This window comes from Ostrinia furnacalis, unplaced genomic scaffold (genome assembly GCF_004193835.3).
Source record: "Ostrinia furnacalis isolate ACB-3 unplaced genomic scaffold, ASM419383v2 OfSCF0232, whole genome shotgun sequence".
NCBI classification, from domain to species: Eukaryota; Metazoa; Arthropoda; class Insecta; order Lepidoptera; family Crambidae; genus Ostrinia; species Ostrinia furnacalis.
Window position 1 is genome coordinate 57979 of NW_021130471.1, and position 15018 is coordinate 72996.

The following is a 15018-nucleotide window of genomic DNA, read 5'->3' on the forward strand; positions in this document are numbered from 1 at the left end:
AAACCATAACTTATAAGTAATCTGTGCCTAGACGAAGGCAGTTTATTATTTCATGTAGGTAATATTATGTTGAGCTGATGTATATTCATCATCATCATCATCATCATTTCAGCCACAGGACGTCCACTGCTGAACATAGGCCTCCCCCAATGACTTCCACATCGCACGGTTGGTAGCGGCCTGTATATAGGGTCCTTCTAAATCAGCTACGTTCCGTTTAATGGGAGCATGTATACGTCACACTGAATACGTTCCCAAAGTTTGAGCCAAAAATTCAGGCTAGTTTCCNTATATTTGGCCCAATATATTTTTTATAACACGTAGAGTTTTCAGCTACTTTAATATTTCTTTGTTATCTCTCCCTGCCAAGTATATTGGTAAATATTCGCAAACAAAACCTCGGGAAGTCCTTGAAATAATATTGTGCGATCCATTATTCACCGCAAAATCCGCAAGGGCGGACGTCAGCTAGTTACAAACTGAAAAACCTTTTCGATACTTACATTATTTCGTGGTGTTTAAGCCAAACTAAAACCCACGTAAAACGGAACGCAGTGACTTCACTCAGCGGCGCTCTTATTGGCTACTTTAAAAAATCATCATCTACTGCAACTGAAATTTTCAATTTAGTCCAGTCAATAAAGCATTATAGATGGAAAACTATAGAACACAATTTCTGACTTCAGGACTTTATTTAGACTAGTTAGGAGGTGAACATAGCAAAAGTCCCCGCCCTTAGCCCTTGAGCCGGCGGGGAGAGGGGGGTTTAAAGGTGCCACTTTNCTGGATTTTTTTTACTATTTTGTACATTAATATTACCACTTCTTTGCCAAAATAATATAGTTTTCATTGCAAAACAAAGGAACGAAAATCTCAGGTGCGAAAGGGTTATGCGACAAGCTAAAAGCAGGAAGTGCCAAAACGTAATTTTTCTCTCAAAATGGTGCAACTTAAAAAAGCATTAAAGCCGCTTGAAGAACAAAAGCAAGGGACTTCGAAGGCTAGATCCCACAGTAATAGAGACTAGAGTACAGTTAACCCTTAACCAGGAAAAAATAGCATTGGTTTTCAACCGTATCTTCACTGCATAAAGTTGAAAATGATGTGGGGTCTTTTAGACCAGTGACTGGTTAATATCCTAGCACGGATTCACCCATCACTGAACCTTTAGCCCTTGCTCTTGAAATATGGGACTATGTTACAGTCGACAATACAATAGAACCCAAAGATGCAATAGGGATGTATGTATGTTTAGATTGATGATGTAATAAGCTCTGAAATAGAAAAGTAGTGGCAATATCACTACATAGTATAAAACAAAGCCGCTTCGCTGTCTGTGTCCCTATGTAGGTATGTTTAGATCTTCAAAACTACATAACGTATTTTGATGTGTTTTTTTTTATTAAATAGAAAGATTCAAGAGGAAGGTTTATATGTAGGTATACTTAGCACCCGTGCGAAGCCGGGGCAGGTCACTAGTACTCAATAAAACTTCTGCTGTGGTACTTAAAGCAAAAAAAAAAACAATTTGGTAAAGTTCATCGTTTGAATTTGAATTTTTTGAAAAGATCGACTGCCTCAGGCAAAATTTGACCCATGACCTTTTGCTTTTTAAATGAAAAATGTTGTTTGCGAAATAAAATGCAAAAATCCTAATATTCATATTGTCTTGTTATGGACGACCACGGCAGGTGTATTTTTAACTGGTATTTTGCTACCAGAATCAATGATTAGGGTGATTACTATAGTAATTAGCATAGACATAGTTATTGGCATATTGGATTGTTAAGAAGTAAAAGACAAAAATATTTACTATATTGGACTGCGTATTGCTCAGAAAAAATATTCCATTAGGCTTGATTCTTTTCATTTTAGGCAAGTTGGCCAATAACTTTGTATTGGCTAATTACTATAGCGATCACCCTATTTTTTAATTGGATGTTGAGTTACATTTATTAAATTACTTTTATTGAGTTCTGAGAGTAGAATAATTTCACGAAATTTTCTTTGCGAAGAAAGATCAGTTTCCTTTGAGTATTTTAAAACTATGGTTAACCACTCGAATCCTGGTAGGGACAAAAATATAACTGCTAGATGTCACGAACTCTTATAATCAAAGAAAAAAATACATAGGTTTTTATTACTTTCGATTCGCCAAAGCACAAGCTAATAAATAACATACTATGATAGTTGAAGAAGATTGTAGCTTATTACAACATAGTGCTATGTTTATCCAGGCAGATTTCAAAAGGCTTACAGACAGACATTACTTTGCAATGTTTGCGTATTTGCAAATAATTTCTCAAATCCGCAAGGTCAGCTTAGAATTTCTAAATGAAACTTGCAAAGTCGAGAGGCCTAGACATGTTCTAACGTGGCACTCATTAATTGTGAAATAGTCACTAGAAAATGTTTTTTTTTTATTATTCAGAAATCCTCAGATGTAATTTGTTTCTTCATAGAGTTTTTCACCACACAAAAACGGACATAATACAAGAAATACGTCCTACCTAAGAGTTTAGAACGGCAGAGTTTTTACGATCTTAGGCTGGTTGCACCATCTCACTTTAACTTTACGTCAAAAATCTGTCAAACTCCGTTATAGTTACGGTTAAAGTTAGGTGTTGCAACTCAGCCTTAATTTACTTCAGCATATTTTTAGTTTACCACTAGGGGTTAACGGGACTATTCTTAAAAAATCTATTTTACAAAATGATGAAAAATAGCGCTACAACTTACCAGATATTTAACCAATTTCCAATCCTTTTCCGACACTGATTGATCACTCCACTGATAACTCTATCAGCTTAATTTCCTTTTATCTCCATAAATCATTGGAGTTTGTACAGCAAACAATAAATTAATCAAGGAACAATTACGCCCACGTCGGCCAAATTTAAATGAATGGGCAGGTCATTATGGCAAATGAAGAGGAATGTAGAGCGGTTTATTGGGACGACTGTACGGGATTCGCGTCTCTTGTTAACTTGTTTTAAAGTAAATTATTAAACATTTTGATAATGTGGGTTATTGGCGCGATTGTACGTCGTGATATTCTTAGGCTGAGTGCACCATCTTACTTTAACTTTAAATAACTTCAAAAATCTGTCAAACTCCTTAGAAAAAAGATCGGTTATTTATAGTAAGCTGGTGCAACTCAGCCTTAAACTCTACATTTTTGATTCTCAATCCAGAAACATCAAAGTGTGTAAAGATAAAGAATATAATATTTTTGCAGAGAATTTAAGAATCACAGAGCATAAACTAGCCGAACTAAACAATGTTACTACAAAAGTCAAGACAGCATCTTGTTTATCATCGTATCTAAAGAAAATATACAAATATCGTTAGTTTCCTATTTGATATTTGAAAATCAAATACAACACATGCGTAAACTATTGCGCAGTGCGATAACTAAGATGTTTGCCAAATAAAATCCTAAGCTAATATTTTAGATTATCTTTATCACGCACATCCAGAGAGCAAATAATTTTAACTGTAGTTATGTAGAGTCTGCGAAAATACATATTTGTTTTTTCATTACCAACCTTATCACGAGTGGCATAGATGCTATGCACCATTCAAAAACTAATTTCATCTCAACAATCGGCCTTGCTTATCAACGACCTCCGATTGTGCTAGGTAAACCGTGATAATAGATAACAGCCCGAATCGAATGCTCTCTCGATTCGAATTCTCAACGAGAATCGCCTCAGACCCCAGTGCTGTACCGACCGTCGTACGGTGCGGACGCGTCGCGAGTCGTGAAAACGCCGCGACTAAACGCAGCGGATATCTTTCCAGTTACCGTGTTCCGAATAGTGATTGCTTGGAACAATAGGCAGATGAAAATGGTGATAGAAAACAATAGATTAATCGTGTGATCAACTTGAGTGTAATCGGTCGTATTTGGATTGTGCAGTTAAGGATTGGAAGATGAAGGCACTGTTTTAATTGAAGAAAAGGTGAAGTGGTTTACAATGACGATGTTGGCGGTCAAGAACTTTTTCATGCCCGAAAAGAGGGTGGACTCGCCCAGGTTTTCGAGGATGCCTGAGGCTCTCATGAGGTCTATAAGGAGGAGATCGTTGAGGGTCAAAAGGACCAAGTCTCTGGTCCTCGTGAATGAGAAGAGGAAGTCCGGTGAGTGGTAGCGTATGAATTTTAATATTTCTGACGTCATATCACTTTTTCTAAGAATACCATTTGGTTAATTACTATCGTACTTATAATAAGTACGATTTAATGTTCGTATTAGTACTTATAAATAAGGAAATATGACTCTAGGATTTATTTTTGTACCTATTAGCTAGGGAATACACTATTACGAAAAACTTGTGAATATAATATTAGAACAACATAGTTTCTACTACCAGGTTTTGAGTTTGATTCTATAAAAAAAAATTGTAGCCATAAAGTCTGCCAAGCCGAAGCATTTTTTTCGAACGGTGATTTAAGCTGAATATTTCCTAAGCAGCTAGGAGCAAATTACATAGATATTTTACCCTTATAATAAAGTCAACCTAATTTGTCTGCTGACAAACTGTGTCACAATATGCCAGAAGCTGTCTAAGATGTGATAAGTGTATGTAAAAGAAAAATAAAAGAAAATCGAACCACAGACCTTCGAATCTAGGAGACTCTACTACCACTGGACTGTACACCATAGAGACGCTACTAATAACACTTGAGTACAGAGACGCTACATCTAAAAGTTGATGATGATGCTAACAAAGTCATCGACATCAAGCCTCGACCGTCAGCCTTTGATTATCCAGCTAATGACTACTCAACAATTACGCAATGATTGCGTTCGGGTGAAAATCATCAATTTAGCATCATCTCAGCCTAGAAATCAGCTGCATAATTCATTGCACGAAGAGCATAATGCAGCGTATACTCCTATTATCGTCTCGTTTGAATCGCTAATGTTTCCGTAAATATAATGGCGTTGAAACTGATAATTGGAAGACAATATTATCGTGTTTTACCTTTGATTTGGTTACATAAGTGTTTCTAAAACAGAACTGGTGAGATTCCTCTATACTTCTAACAAACCACCCTATGATTGTTTCATAAGCCCACACAGCATTTGCCATTATGAGTCACTATGGGCTAAATGCTATGTAGGCTTATTGTTAAGTAATACAGTCGAAAATAAACAGAATTGAAGTCAAAGAATGCCATCTGACAATCTAATTCTAAAATCGCTAAGTGATTCTACTTGTAACATTTATGACAAATTTTAATATACGTGGCAATTTCTCACAGGTCGTGCACATGTCGATCCACTGACAGTTCTTTTTTTTTTTTTACTCTTTCAATCTTTTTTCTCGCATTGACATTGCATAACTAACTTGTGACTTTATGGTTATGGCCACATGTAAATAATGGTGTTCTTTAATTTAATTATTGTAATTTGTATTTTTTTTCTTTTTATTATTATTTTAATTCTTATTTTAATTTTCATTATATTGAAATGTGTTTTGATTTAATTAGGTAATCATTAATTTTTAATTTGAATGTTTAAAACTCAATAATTTTAATTTTAATTTTAAATAAATGTTTTGGTTATGTAATTGAATAATTAAAATCTAATTTGAATGGAATTGAATTTCAATGTAAATTTAATTGTTATGGTGTTTTTTGTTTGTTTACTCTTGTATGATTGCCCTGTTTTTCTTCTTCTTTTCCTGTACATTGCGCCCCCCTGCTGACAACAGAGGGCCCCCGCTGAAAATCAGTTTCGAGACAAGCCCTGGCGCGGTCTTGATGTATGCTGAGCGGGTGCCTTTTTGTCAAAGGGGCTCAAGCAGCTGTCTGTACATTAATTTGTGTATCTCCTTCATTGTGTATCTATGTTTTTCCTGCTTGTATGTCTTTCTTTCAAATAAAAATTATTCTATTCTATTCTATTCTAATATTCTACAAATCTAACTAAATAAGAATAGGTGTTGCCACTTTGCCCGGACGCATAGCTCATATCCGCCGGAAGGAGGTGCAACTACGAGTACTATACATGATATTACCTGGCAAAGCGCATCAGGTGATTTGATTTACTTGTATATCCCGGCTACGTACATAAAATATATTCGTAAACTCTGGTTGTCGACGGTAAAAAACTTGACGAAGGTTAATTATTTGCTGTGAGCGTTTAATAAATGCTTTTAAATAGCTAGAATTGTTACATGTGTAATTGAATGAATTTAAATTCTATGATAGGAGAGTATAATGATTAATAATACATAGAGATTTGCTACATAAACCTTGAAGGTATACTACATAGTTTCCATGTTTTTATTTCAAGAAGTTCATGAGGAAGTTCCGGAAATAATCACGTTTATTAAAAGAGTCCTATGTTCAGCAGTGGACGTCCTATGGCTGAAATGATGAAAAAATGATGAAGTGTCGTAGGTACGCAACTTAATCCATCTTACTTTTTAAAGTCCCCTGAATTTAAAAGTTGAGTGATGCCCGCTTTCACCATCCCTAATTTTTAAGTGACCCCTATGGTAAAACATAACAGGAATTTTGTTTTCAAAGGGGTCACTTAAAAATAAATGATTGATGGTAAAAACGGGCACGAGTATACTTCCAGCTGTTTCTTCCCTAATTCGTTTGACTTCTTTTAACATTTGTCCTCCAACCCTCGTTACATAACGGAAGATAAAACAGTAAATTGACACGCGGACACCCTATATTGGCTGTCAATATCGGAAATTTATTCGTATCAATGATACATATGGGTATTATTGTCGTTTTGGAGGAGACAGTTATCAGTGAAAGGACGGAGGTAGGTATTCCCATTCATTGAATACGAGTAGATTGGCAATAGAATGGCGATTCTATTCGATATTATATTTTTGAGGAAACATTAGAAATAAGTAATTACTTGCATTGGTTTGTTTTAGATTACCATTATATTTGGTACAAAATAACGTAAAATCACGCCCGTATTCACAAACGATGCTTGCTTAAGTGAAGCAGCAAATCGAACGCACAGTGTTGAATAGAGCTCTGTGATTGGTTCGCGTGTCACCCTGTGTGTCCACGCCCACTGTGATATCTCATAGTAATGTTTGTGAATACGGGTGTTAGTTTTCGTAACTAATCCAAAAAAAAGTATCTAACCATTCTTTCATTTACGGAAGAACGATTCTAATTAAGAGACGAAGAAAACAAGCAAAAGTGTCTTTATAAAGTTTCCCACATCTGCAAGAAAAAGCAGTTAACTTCTCTAAGTACCGTTAATCCTCAGGTGTTTGTCGCTTTAGCTCAAATTTACGAAATACTTGTCTTTGTCTGTTGCTTTGTCTGGATTTCCGTTTCAAATAAATTTGAATTCATATTGCCACAGACAACAAAGGAAAGAACGTGCGCCGAACGTGAGCGAACGACGGCGAACAATCGATGCTCGCCTCATTTAGCACCCTTTCAAAACTTTGTAGAGAGCGGTCACTTACTTTCTAAGGTGGCTGAGAGTGGGCAAAATTACTGAGTTTCTTTCGCCACTTGTTCTCAATATTAGGTGTTTTGTCATCATCATCATTTCAGCCACTGGACGTCCACTGCTGAACATAGGCCTCACCCAATTGACTTCCACATCGCCCGGTTGGTAGCAGCTTGCATCTAGCGCCTACCTGCTACGTTTATGAGGTCGTTGGTCCACCTTGTGGTGGGACGTCTCACGCTGCGTTTTCGGTACGTGGTCTCCATTCTAGAACCTTGCTGTTCTGCGTTCGTGCGTTGTCAGCTGGGCCTAGCTAATGATAAAGAACGAACTAATTTTATGCCTTTAGGTATTTGGTAGTTGTGAGAGATATGAAATCGAATCTGTTATACATATTCACAAATTGACCAACATGTTTTCCTTAGTATTATATGCGTAAATACCCAGCTCGGTTTGTTAGCAAACTTCAAAGTTGAACGCCCGCTAAATGGCTCAAACGATCTTGGCTCTTAACTTTCAAAAGTGCGAAGATGAAACGATCTTAATGCTTGTGGATTTTAGTACTAAAATGGAACAATACAGGGTGTATAGGACAGGTTAAAAGAGATTATGATCTTCGATTATTTATTATGCTGGGTTGATATCGTTAATATAATTTCTGCGACATGAAAGTTAACCAATACAAATTTTTTTAGCTCTACAATGTACGGACGACTGCATAATTATCAAGTTATATATTTTTAGCCTTTTTCGTACTAAGTGCCAAAGTAACTTACATTTTCTTTTGTAACTTCAACATTAATTTCTCAAAAGTTTGAAGATGTAACTTGAGAATCGTTCTAAATACATAATATGTGAGGCATTTACAGCTACTCACTCACTACACAGTTTGGAATATTTATTCTGAATTAACTGGAAAAGTTTTTGTAACTTTTGTTATTACACTCTATATTTTATACTTCTAAAGTATAAGTTACTTTAGATACTTAAGTGAAGTGGATCTCCAAGAGCTAAAACAACAGCTCATTGCGGCTCTGAAAACATTTTTTACTTTATTAGTTGTAGTTTTAGTTTCCTGTTTTACGCCCGTCTCAGGGGTGGTAGTACACAATATGAAAGTAATTACAAGAAAAAAGTAAATAAATATTTAACTATTACTTTATTACAAAAAAACCTTGTTCAAACGTATCCTAAAACTTTCGAGACGGGGCTTGTTACCGCCCGCACTACCCCCGCGTGCCCCGCTACCGAGCACATGCGGCCACCGCAACGAGAGTGCGGGAGGAATGACCGATAGCTCGCCCGCGTAATATGTAGTACCATAATTCCATGGATCTTTCCATGAAAATTTAAGGTATTAAATTGTTTTTTTGAGATGGGCGTTGTTTTACAAAACTACACCTGTATACAGGGTGTTAAGTAAATGGGTATATGAGCCGACACTAGCCCATGTTAACATGGTCATATAAATGGTATGGTCAAGTCAGAAATTTGATATCATGATTTAATTTTTTTAAATTTTTATACAAAATAAATTTGATAAAATCCGATTTGTATGAAAATTAAAATAATTAAAATGAAGATATCAATTTTCTGACTTCACCATACCATTTATATGACCATGTTAACATGGGCTAGTGTCGGCTCATATACCCATTTACCTAACACCCTGTATAGACCTCGTATACACCAGTGTCTGAGACACCTCCATCTTCCTGAGACCGAGGCTCCAGACAGGGTTGAAAAGCCATCGCTCTGGACCATAATCCTAATATAATGGCGTCCGCAAACAGTTCAAAGTTCGCCCATTAGCACTAGCTGCTTTGTTTTAGAACATTTGTTAAGGGGCAGATTATAAATCCTTTGACGTAGGGTTGGGCAAATAATGGCCCAGGCCAACCCGGGTCTGAAAGTGGTCTTTCAGCCTGTGGCGGTCCACAGTCTGTTCTAAATCAAAACCTTTTTTAATGGTCTAAGAGACTAACCCTACAATATAATTTACTCGTATGTACCACAGTCATTATAAAGTCTAAAATAGAGAAAGACTTTTTATATGATTTACATATTATGACTGGCTTGACGTTTCGTAACAAAAAATATCAGGTTGAGACTCAAGTTTCTCTATTTTAGTTTAAATGGAACACGAAAGTTTCTTTAACTATTTTATAACATTAAATTCTTATAAAAAGCAGCATTATGTTATAAAAGCTCGGTCACAAACTAAGCTCATTTCTCACGTAATACAGTTCATTCCCCTTGCACTCTTTCGTTTGTTTTAATTAAAATTTATGATTTAAACAGAATGGATACGTAAACGTTTATTTTAGTTCAGTTTTCATGCTTGGTTTTATCTAAGTTACGAGGTAAATTCTGAGAAATGTTATGAAACCGTGATATATTGAAAATATTATGATGAAAATACATGTTCTGGGGAAAACTTATTTAATATAATAACAGATGTAGATTAAAGGAGAGAGACGCCCGTATTCACAAACAATGCTTGCTTAAGTGAAGCAGCAAATCGAACGCACAGCGTTGAATAGAGCTCTATGATTGGATCGTGTGTCACTCTGTGCGTCCACGCGCACTGTGAAACCTCATAGAATTGTTTGTGAATCCCTCTATCTATCCCTACTAATAATAGTATATGCAAAAGTAACTCACTTTGTTATTCTTTAACGCCTTAAGCACTGCTTTGATTTTGATGAAATTTAGCATATAGTTAGTGTAAAGTTAAGAAAAAAAGTAATAAAAGTAGTAATAATTAAAGTAGTTTTAATCCCGGTTTTTGAAACAGGAACGCTCGCAGTAAAGTTTTTCTGTGACAAACAAAATATATTATTATACACATAATAGTATTATTTTGACTAGTACTGTCATCTGTCTTCTTCTATTGTAGATGTAAAAAGCATTGGTTCATATCAACTGATGCTAGTAAGTATTATATTCTTTCAATAACCAAACTGGAATTGTTTCTCCATAATAACATCTAAGAAAATGGAAGTCCATTATGTGAAATGAAAATCACTATTCATTCAATAACGTTTATATCCCTTTAAAAGATTCTAGTCACAGCCCTTGTCTGGACTCTCCATCTGTTTGCAATCTATTACAGATAAATGTGGGCAAATAACGCGATCAGGCTACATATCTTTTAGATCTTTTTGTTATTGAAAGGTAGTAAACTTTTCAATATCTATTAACCGCTTGAGTCCCAGACGGCATTAATTAATGTCATAACAATTGATTATCTATTTTGTCTAGATTCGCGGGCCTTGAAGGATTAAAGTACCTAAATGTTAAAAATTTTAAAACTTTATCTTAGGAAATTCGTTCTCAAACACATCATTCACAATAGACTGTGAGTCTATTTTAGAAATAATTTCCATCCACTCGTAAAATTAAATATGTAAAAGAAAACAAATAACCACTGGTCATTTTCTAAAGAATATTAATAAAATATAGAGGTTTGTCCTTTTTTAGCTTCTACATTGACTATAACTGTTATTATGAATCTTTAACTTTGTCTATAACATATTTTAAACTTAATTACTTAACAAAATATCATCTTTGTTATGGATTCGTTAGAAAACTTCACAATTGTACATTTTCGGAATCTTAAAAGTATCTCTACCTAAACTAAAATCTAGGACAGTAACATCATTATTTTATTTAATGTCTTAGGTACTGAGGCTTTTTTCTGGAAACCTCATAGAGGAGGGCAGAGGTGTGAATGCTCTGTAAATCATAAGTTAATATCCTTTTTTGGAACACTTTTTTATATGGCAGACACATTAGAGACCGTTTTTGGTGCGTAAATCAAACTAGGACTTCATTATTGCAGTCAATGATAAAAAATAACTGTAAAGATTTATTTGTATTAGGTTATAGGTACAGGGTGGCCCAGAGGAAAATTCACTTTTGAAAACTTAAGGAAACTGTACATTTTTGTAGAACTTAAACTATTGCAATTTAAAGGAAATATCATGCAGTTTATTTTTAAATTTACTTTCTTTTTTAAATTTGATCGTACATGTTAAAAAATTTTGGAAAACTTTCATTATAGTTACCTCGAAATGGATTCAGGGTGGATGAATGCTGCAGAGTTTTTGGATTATTAGAATATACCCTGCTCGTAACGTAACCCCACAAAAAGAAGTCTGCTGGAAAGAGATTAGGGCTTCTTGGTGGCAATGAGATATCACGAAATCTCAGAAAGTACAAGTGCTAGGAGTTTCAAATTTTGCACGGGGATTCCTTTTAAAACGTAGGTGCTCACTAAGACAGAATTTTGCGAAATTCATCCCCCAAGAAGGGTATTCGCGTAGCAACAACCGGATTACTTGGTATGTGATCAATTTTTCTTTAGATAAAACATTTCTCTTTATTTTTCAAGCGAATACACGTAGATAACATAAACCATTGTGATCCCAAACCAGAGTAAATTGCTCAAGCGTGTAAATTGACTAATTATGTCAACTGTTAGGACATGACATAATTAGTCAATTTACACGCTTTTATATCTCTCTCTCTCCAATAAACTACTCATACTCCTCATATGCTAAGATGGTGTTTAGGATCTTTCGCTTTTTCATCCAGTCTCTGACTAGGTATTTCTTGAGGTCGTCGATCCATCACGCAAGGGGGTCCCTAAACAACTTTTTCCGCGACGTGATCTACATTCGAGAACTCGTTTACTCGGCCTTTCATCGTTTCAGGCAGATGTGGCTTTCCCACTGCCATCTTAGCATGTCTATATTTTAGGTTTCCCTCAGTAATTTTGTTTGGAAGCTAAAAACCATAGAGATACAGAGAGATGCCAACTAATGCGCTGAGTTCGAAACTCAGTGTCGCTTTAGGAATTCACACACACAAAGTAATCAAAATATGTGCTCAGTATCCACTGCGGTATCAGTACTCAATGTTCGAATAATCTTAAGTACTACGCAAGCAATGTCGCTGCTGTCATCATTGCTGTCACAAGCAATGTGTTCTGTTTTTGGGCATATTGCTGCGACACCGGCCCCGCCACTCTGTCATGTCACACCTCCCTTTAGTTTCTGTGATCTGTGCTAAAAACCGATAGTAAAACTGTTAGATTCTACGGTTCACTATAGCTGACCCGGCGAATTTCGAACCGCATATCGTCGCCTTAGAGTGAAAACCTCGGGAAAGCACTCTTTCTCATATTTGTGCATTTTGGTCAGTCTTACAGAATATAGGTAACGCAGTTTTTATTCTCTGCTGTAAAATTACTCACTTACTTACACAGGTCCTCACTTTAGACGTCGATTCATCAGAAATAATGTAATGGTGAAATAAGTTTTCAAATTGGTCCAGCATTTTCGGAGCCTATTAAATACAAATAAACTAACAATTAAAACTTCCCTCTTTATAGTGTTGGTCTAGATTTTTATGAGATGGTGATACGACATAATAAGTTATCGGTTTCATGAAACAAAGATGGCTCTTGTCTGCGACCTTTCCTCTTCCAAACTTTTTATTGAGGGCGTACACAAAATGAATGTATGCAGAGTAATAAAACTTAATAAAAGTTGTAAGGTCGTCTAGAAAATATGTGAGAAATTGGCCTTTGTAATTCAATATTCGCTAAGAAATCATTTCTAAGACAAATTGCTGGATTCAAACGTGAAATATCAGTCTTTTATACCTACAAATTGAGAAAGAGAATATATTTATTTTACAAATTGGGAAAGTAACTACCGTGAAAAGTTATGTATGTATATGTAGTTGTTTCTAAAAGTTAACATAGCTATATTAGCTCAGTTAAGCTTCGCGACCAATGACAGGACGCGTTGATGTGAACTCATCGCTACAAATTCATACACGACATCTGATCGCCATCGCGCACGCAGGCTGCACGCGTTGGTTTGGCTGCCCCTTTAGGCAAACTTTACAGTCTAGTCAGTCAGATATCTAGACTTTAGTGCTAATCAAACGTGAGCGATTTTGCGGCAGTAAACTAAACCGATTATACTCGTAACTCCACGTTAAACAATTCTATAGCTGGTACTAAAACGTATTGAATAATTCAATTTTATTACAAGCAATTACCGAATATTCGGCTGCGACGGTCCCCAGCGACACTATTGTCAGTGATTAATGCCCGAGGACGTTGGCTAAGATTAAACAGACAGATCGTTTCTGAGATGTTTTTAGGTTCTAGTTTCAGAAAAATGACATTATGGGAAATCTGTCACCAATGTGGGATATGATGCTCAACCACAATAAGGAAGCTAGATGTTAGTGCTTCCTTCCGAGCGGGTGTTGTGCTCGGGGACCAAGGTCCAATTTACACCATCTTGGTTTGCCTATATATACTTGGCAGGATATAAAACTCCGTCACCGCGATGCAGGTTTGTATGAGCGGCGGAGTGTGCCATAGTGAAGTAGTGACAGCGCCATCTGTTGGTCACTAGTTTGTAGTGGCGTCGCCGCAACATCCTTTGCTAAAGGTCAAGGATTTCCACAACGACCGGTCCTGCGCTGCCCTCATCCAAATGCTTCCAGTGACCTTCAGCAGATCGTCGGTGCACCTAGTGAGAGGCCTGCCCACATTACTCATCTTCCGGCCCTTGGTCGCAACTCGAGAACTTTTCTGCCCCAAAAGACATCAGCTACTTTGGTTTTCCTGCGGATCTCCTACATTTTAATAAAATATAATTAAACCAAATTTTCTAACTCCGCACAGAAAATAAACAAAAAAATAATAATCTGATTGGATAAAGATAGGTATTAGGTACTCAATGGGAAAGAAACTGAAAAACAACAAATAATACCCTCAAGGCTCGCGCTGCCAAGTTGTTTTGTACGCCAACGTGAAGAAATAAGAATTTAAATTATTTTCCGTGGGTTGGCTCCTTTCGATTTGCTTCGGGTCTCATCCTGGCCACGGGACGCGTCCGACACGGGGACGATTATTCTCAATCACGTGACACCCACGTCGCGGGTCAAGTTCAGATCCGATTGTAGCAGCAATTAAGCTTCGCCAACCCGTTATCTAAAGGACTAAGGTGTTCTCAAATTAAAGAACGTTTTTGCCCGAAATAGCTCGGATAAATATGTACCATTGGGCCTAATAAGGCCTTGTTAGGCCACATTTGTGTAGGCATACCATTACGTTCTATGGGTTAAGAACTAGAATGATTAATCTTCTGTTTGTTGTTTTGAAACTAAAATAAATATCATGCGTTTTTCGAGGCGATAAATAGGGACTTTGAGGAAGATACACTTAAGTTTTTGAAGGTCGTTCTTCTGTATTTTGTTGAGAAACAAAATTGTTAAGGAATGAAGTTTCACAGGATATTGGATTCGATATCAGAATATCAAATGTTGTTACCGGATAGATTTCAGACCTGAATTTTTAAAACTTCCATTTTCTTCCTCACAAACAGTACAATACACATAAAATTATTATTGAATATTTCTACTTTCTTAATACTTCAAGTGGTTTCAGACTTGGAAATGATTCCCACGGGCCTAGGAGTTTAATGTTCTTTTCCATCGAAACTATGAGGGATCTACAAAGTACAGCTTTATTCAACGTT

General features: G+C 36.2%; 1 protein-coding gene across 1 annotated transcript in view; it reads left to right on the forward strand.

The window, feature by feature from the left end:
- LOC114357814 (synaptotagmin-6) overlaps nucleotides 1–15018 on the forward strand; it is a 117059-nt gene that overhangs the window by 55836 nt on the left and 46205 nt on the right. The gene's annotated exons all lie outside the window — the stretch shown is intronic.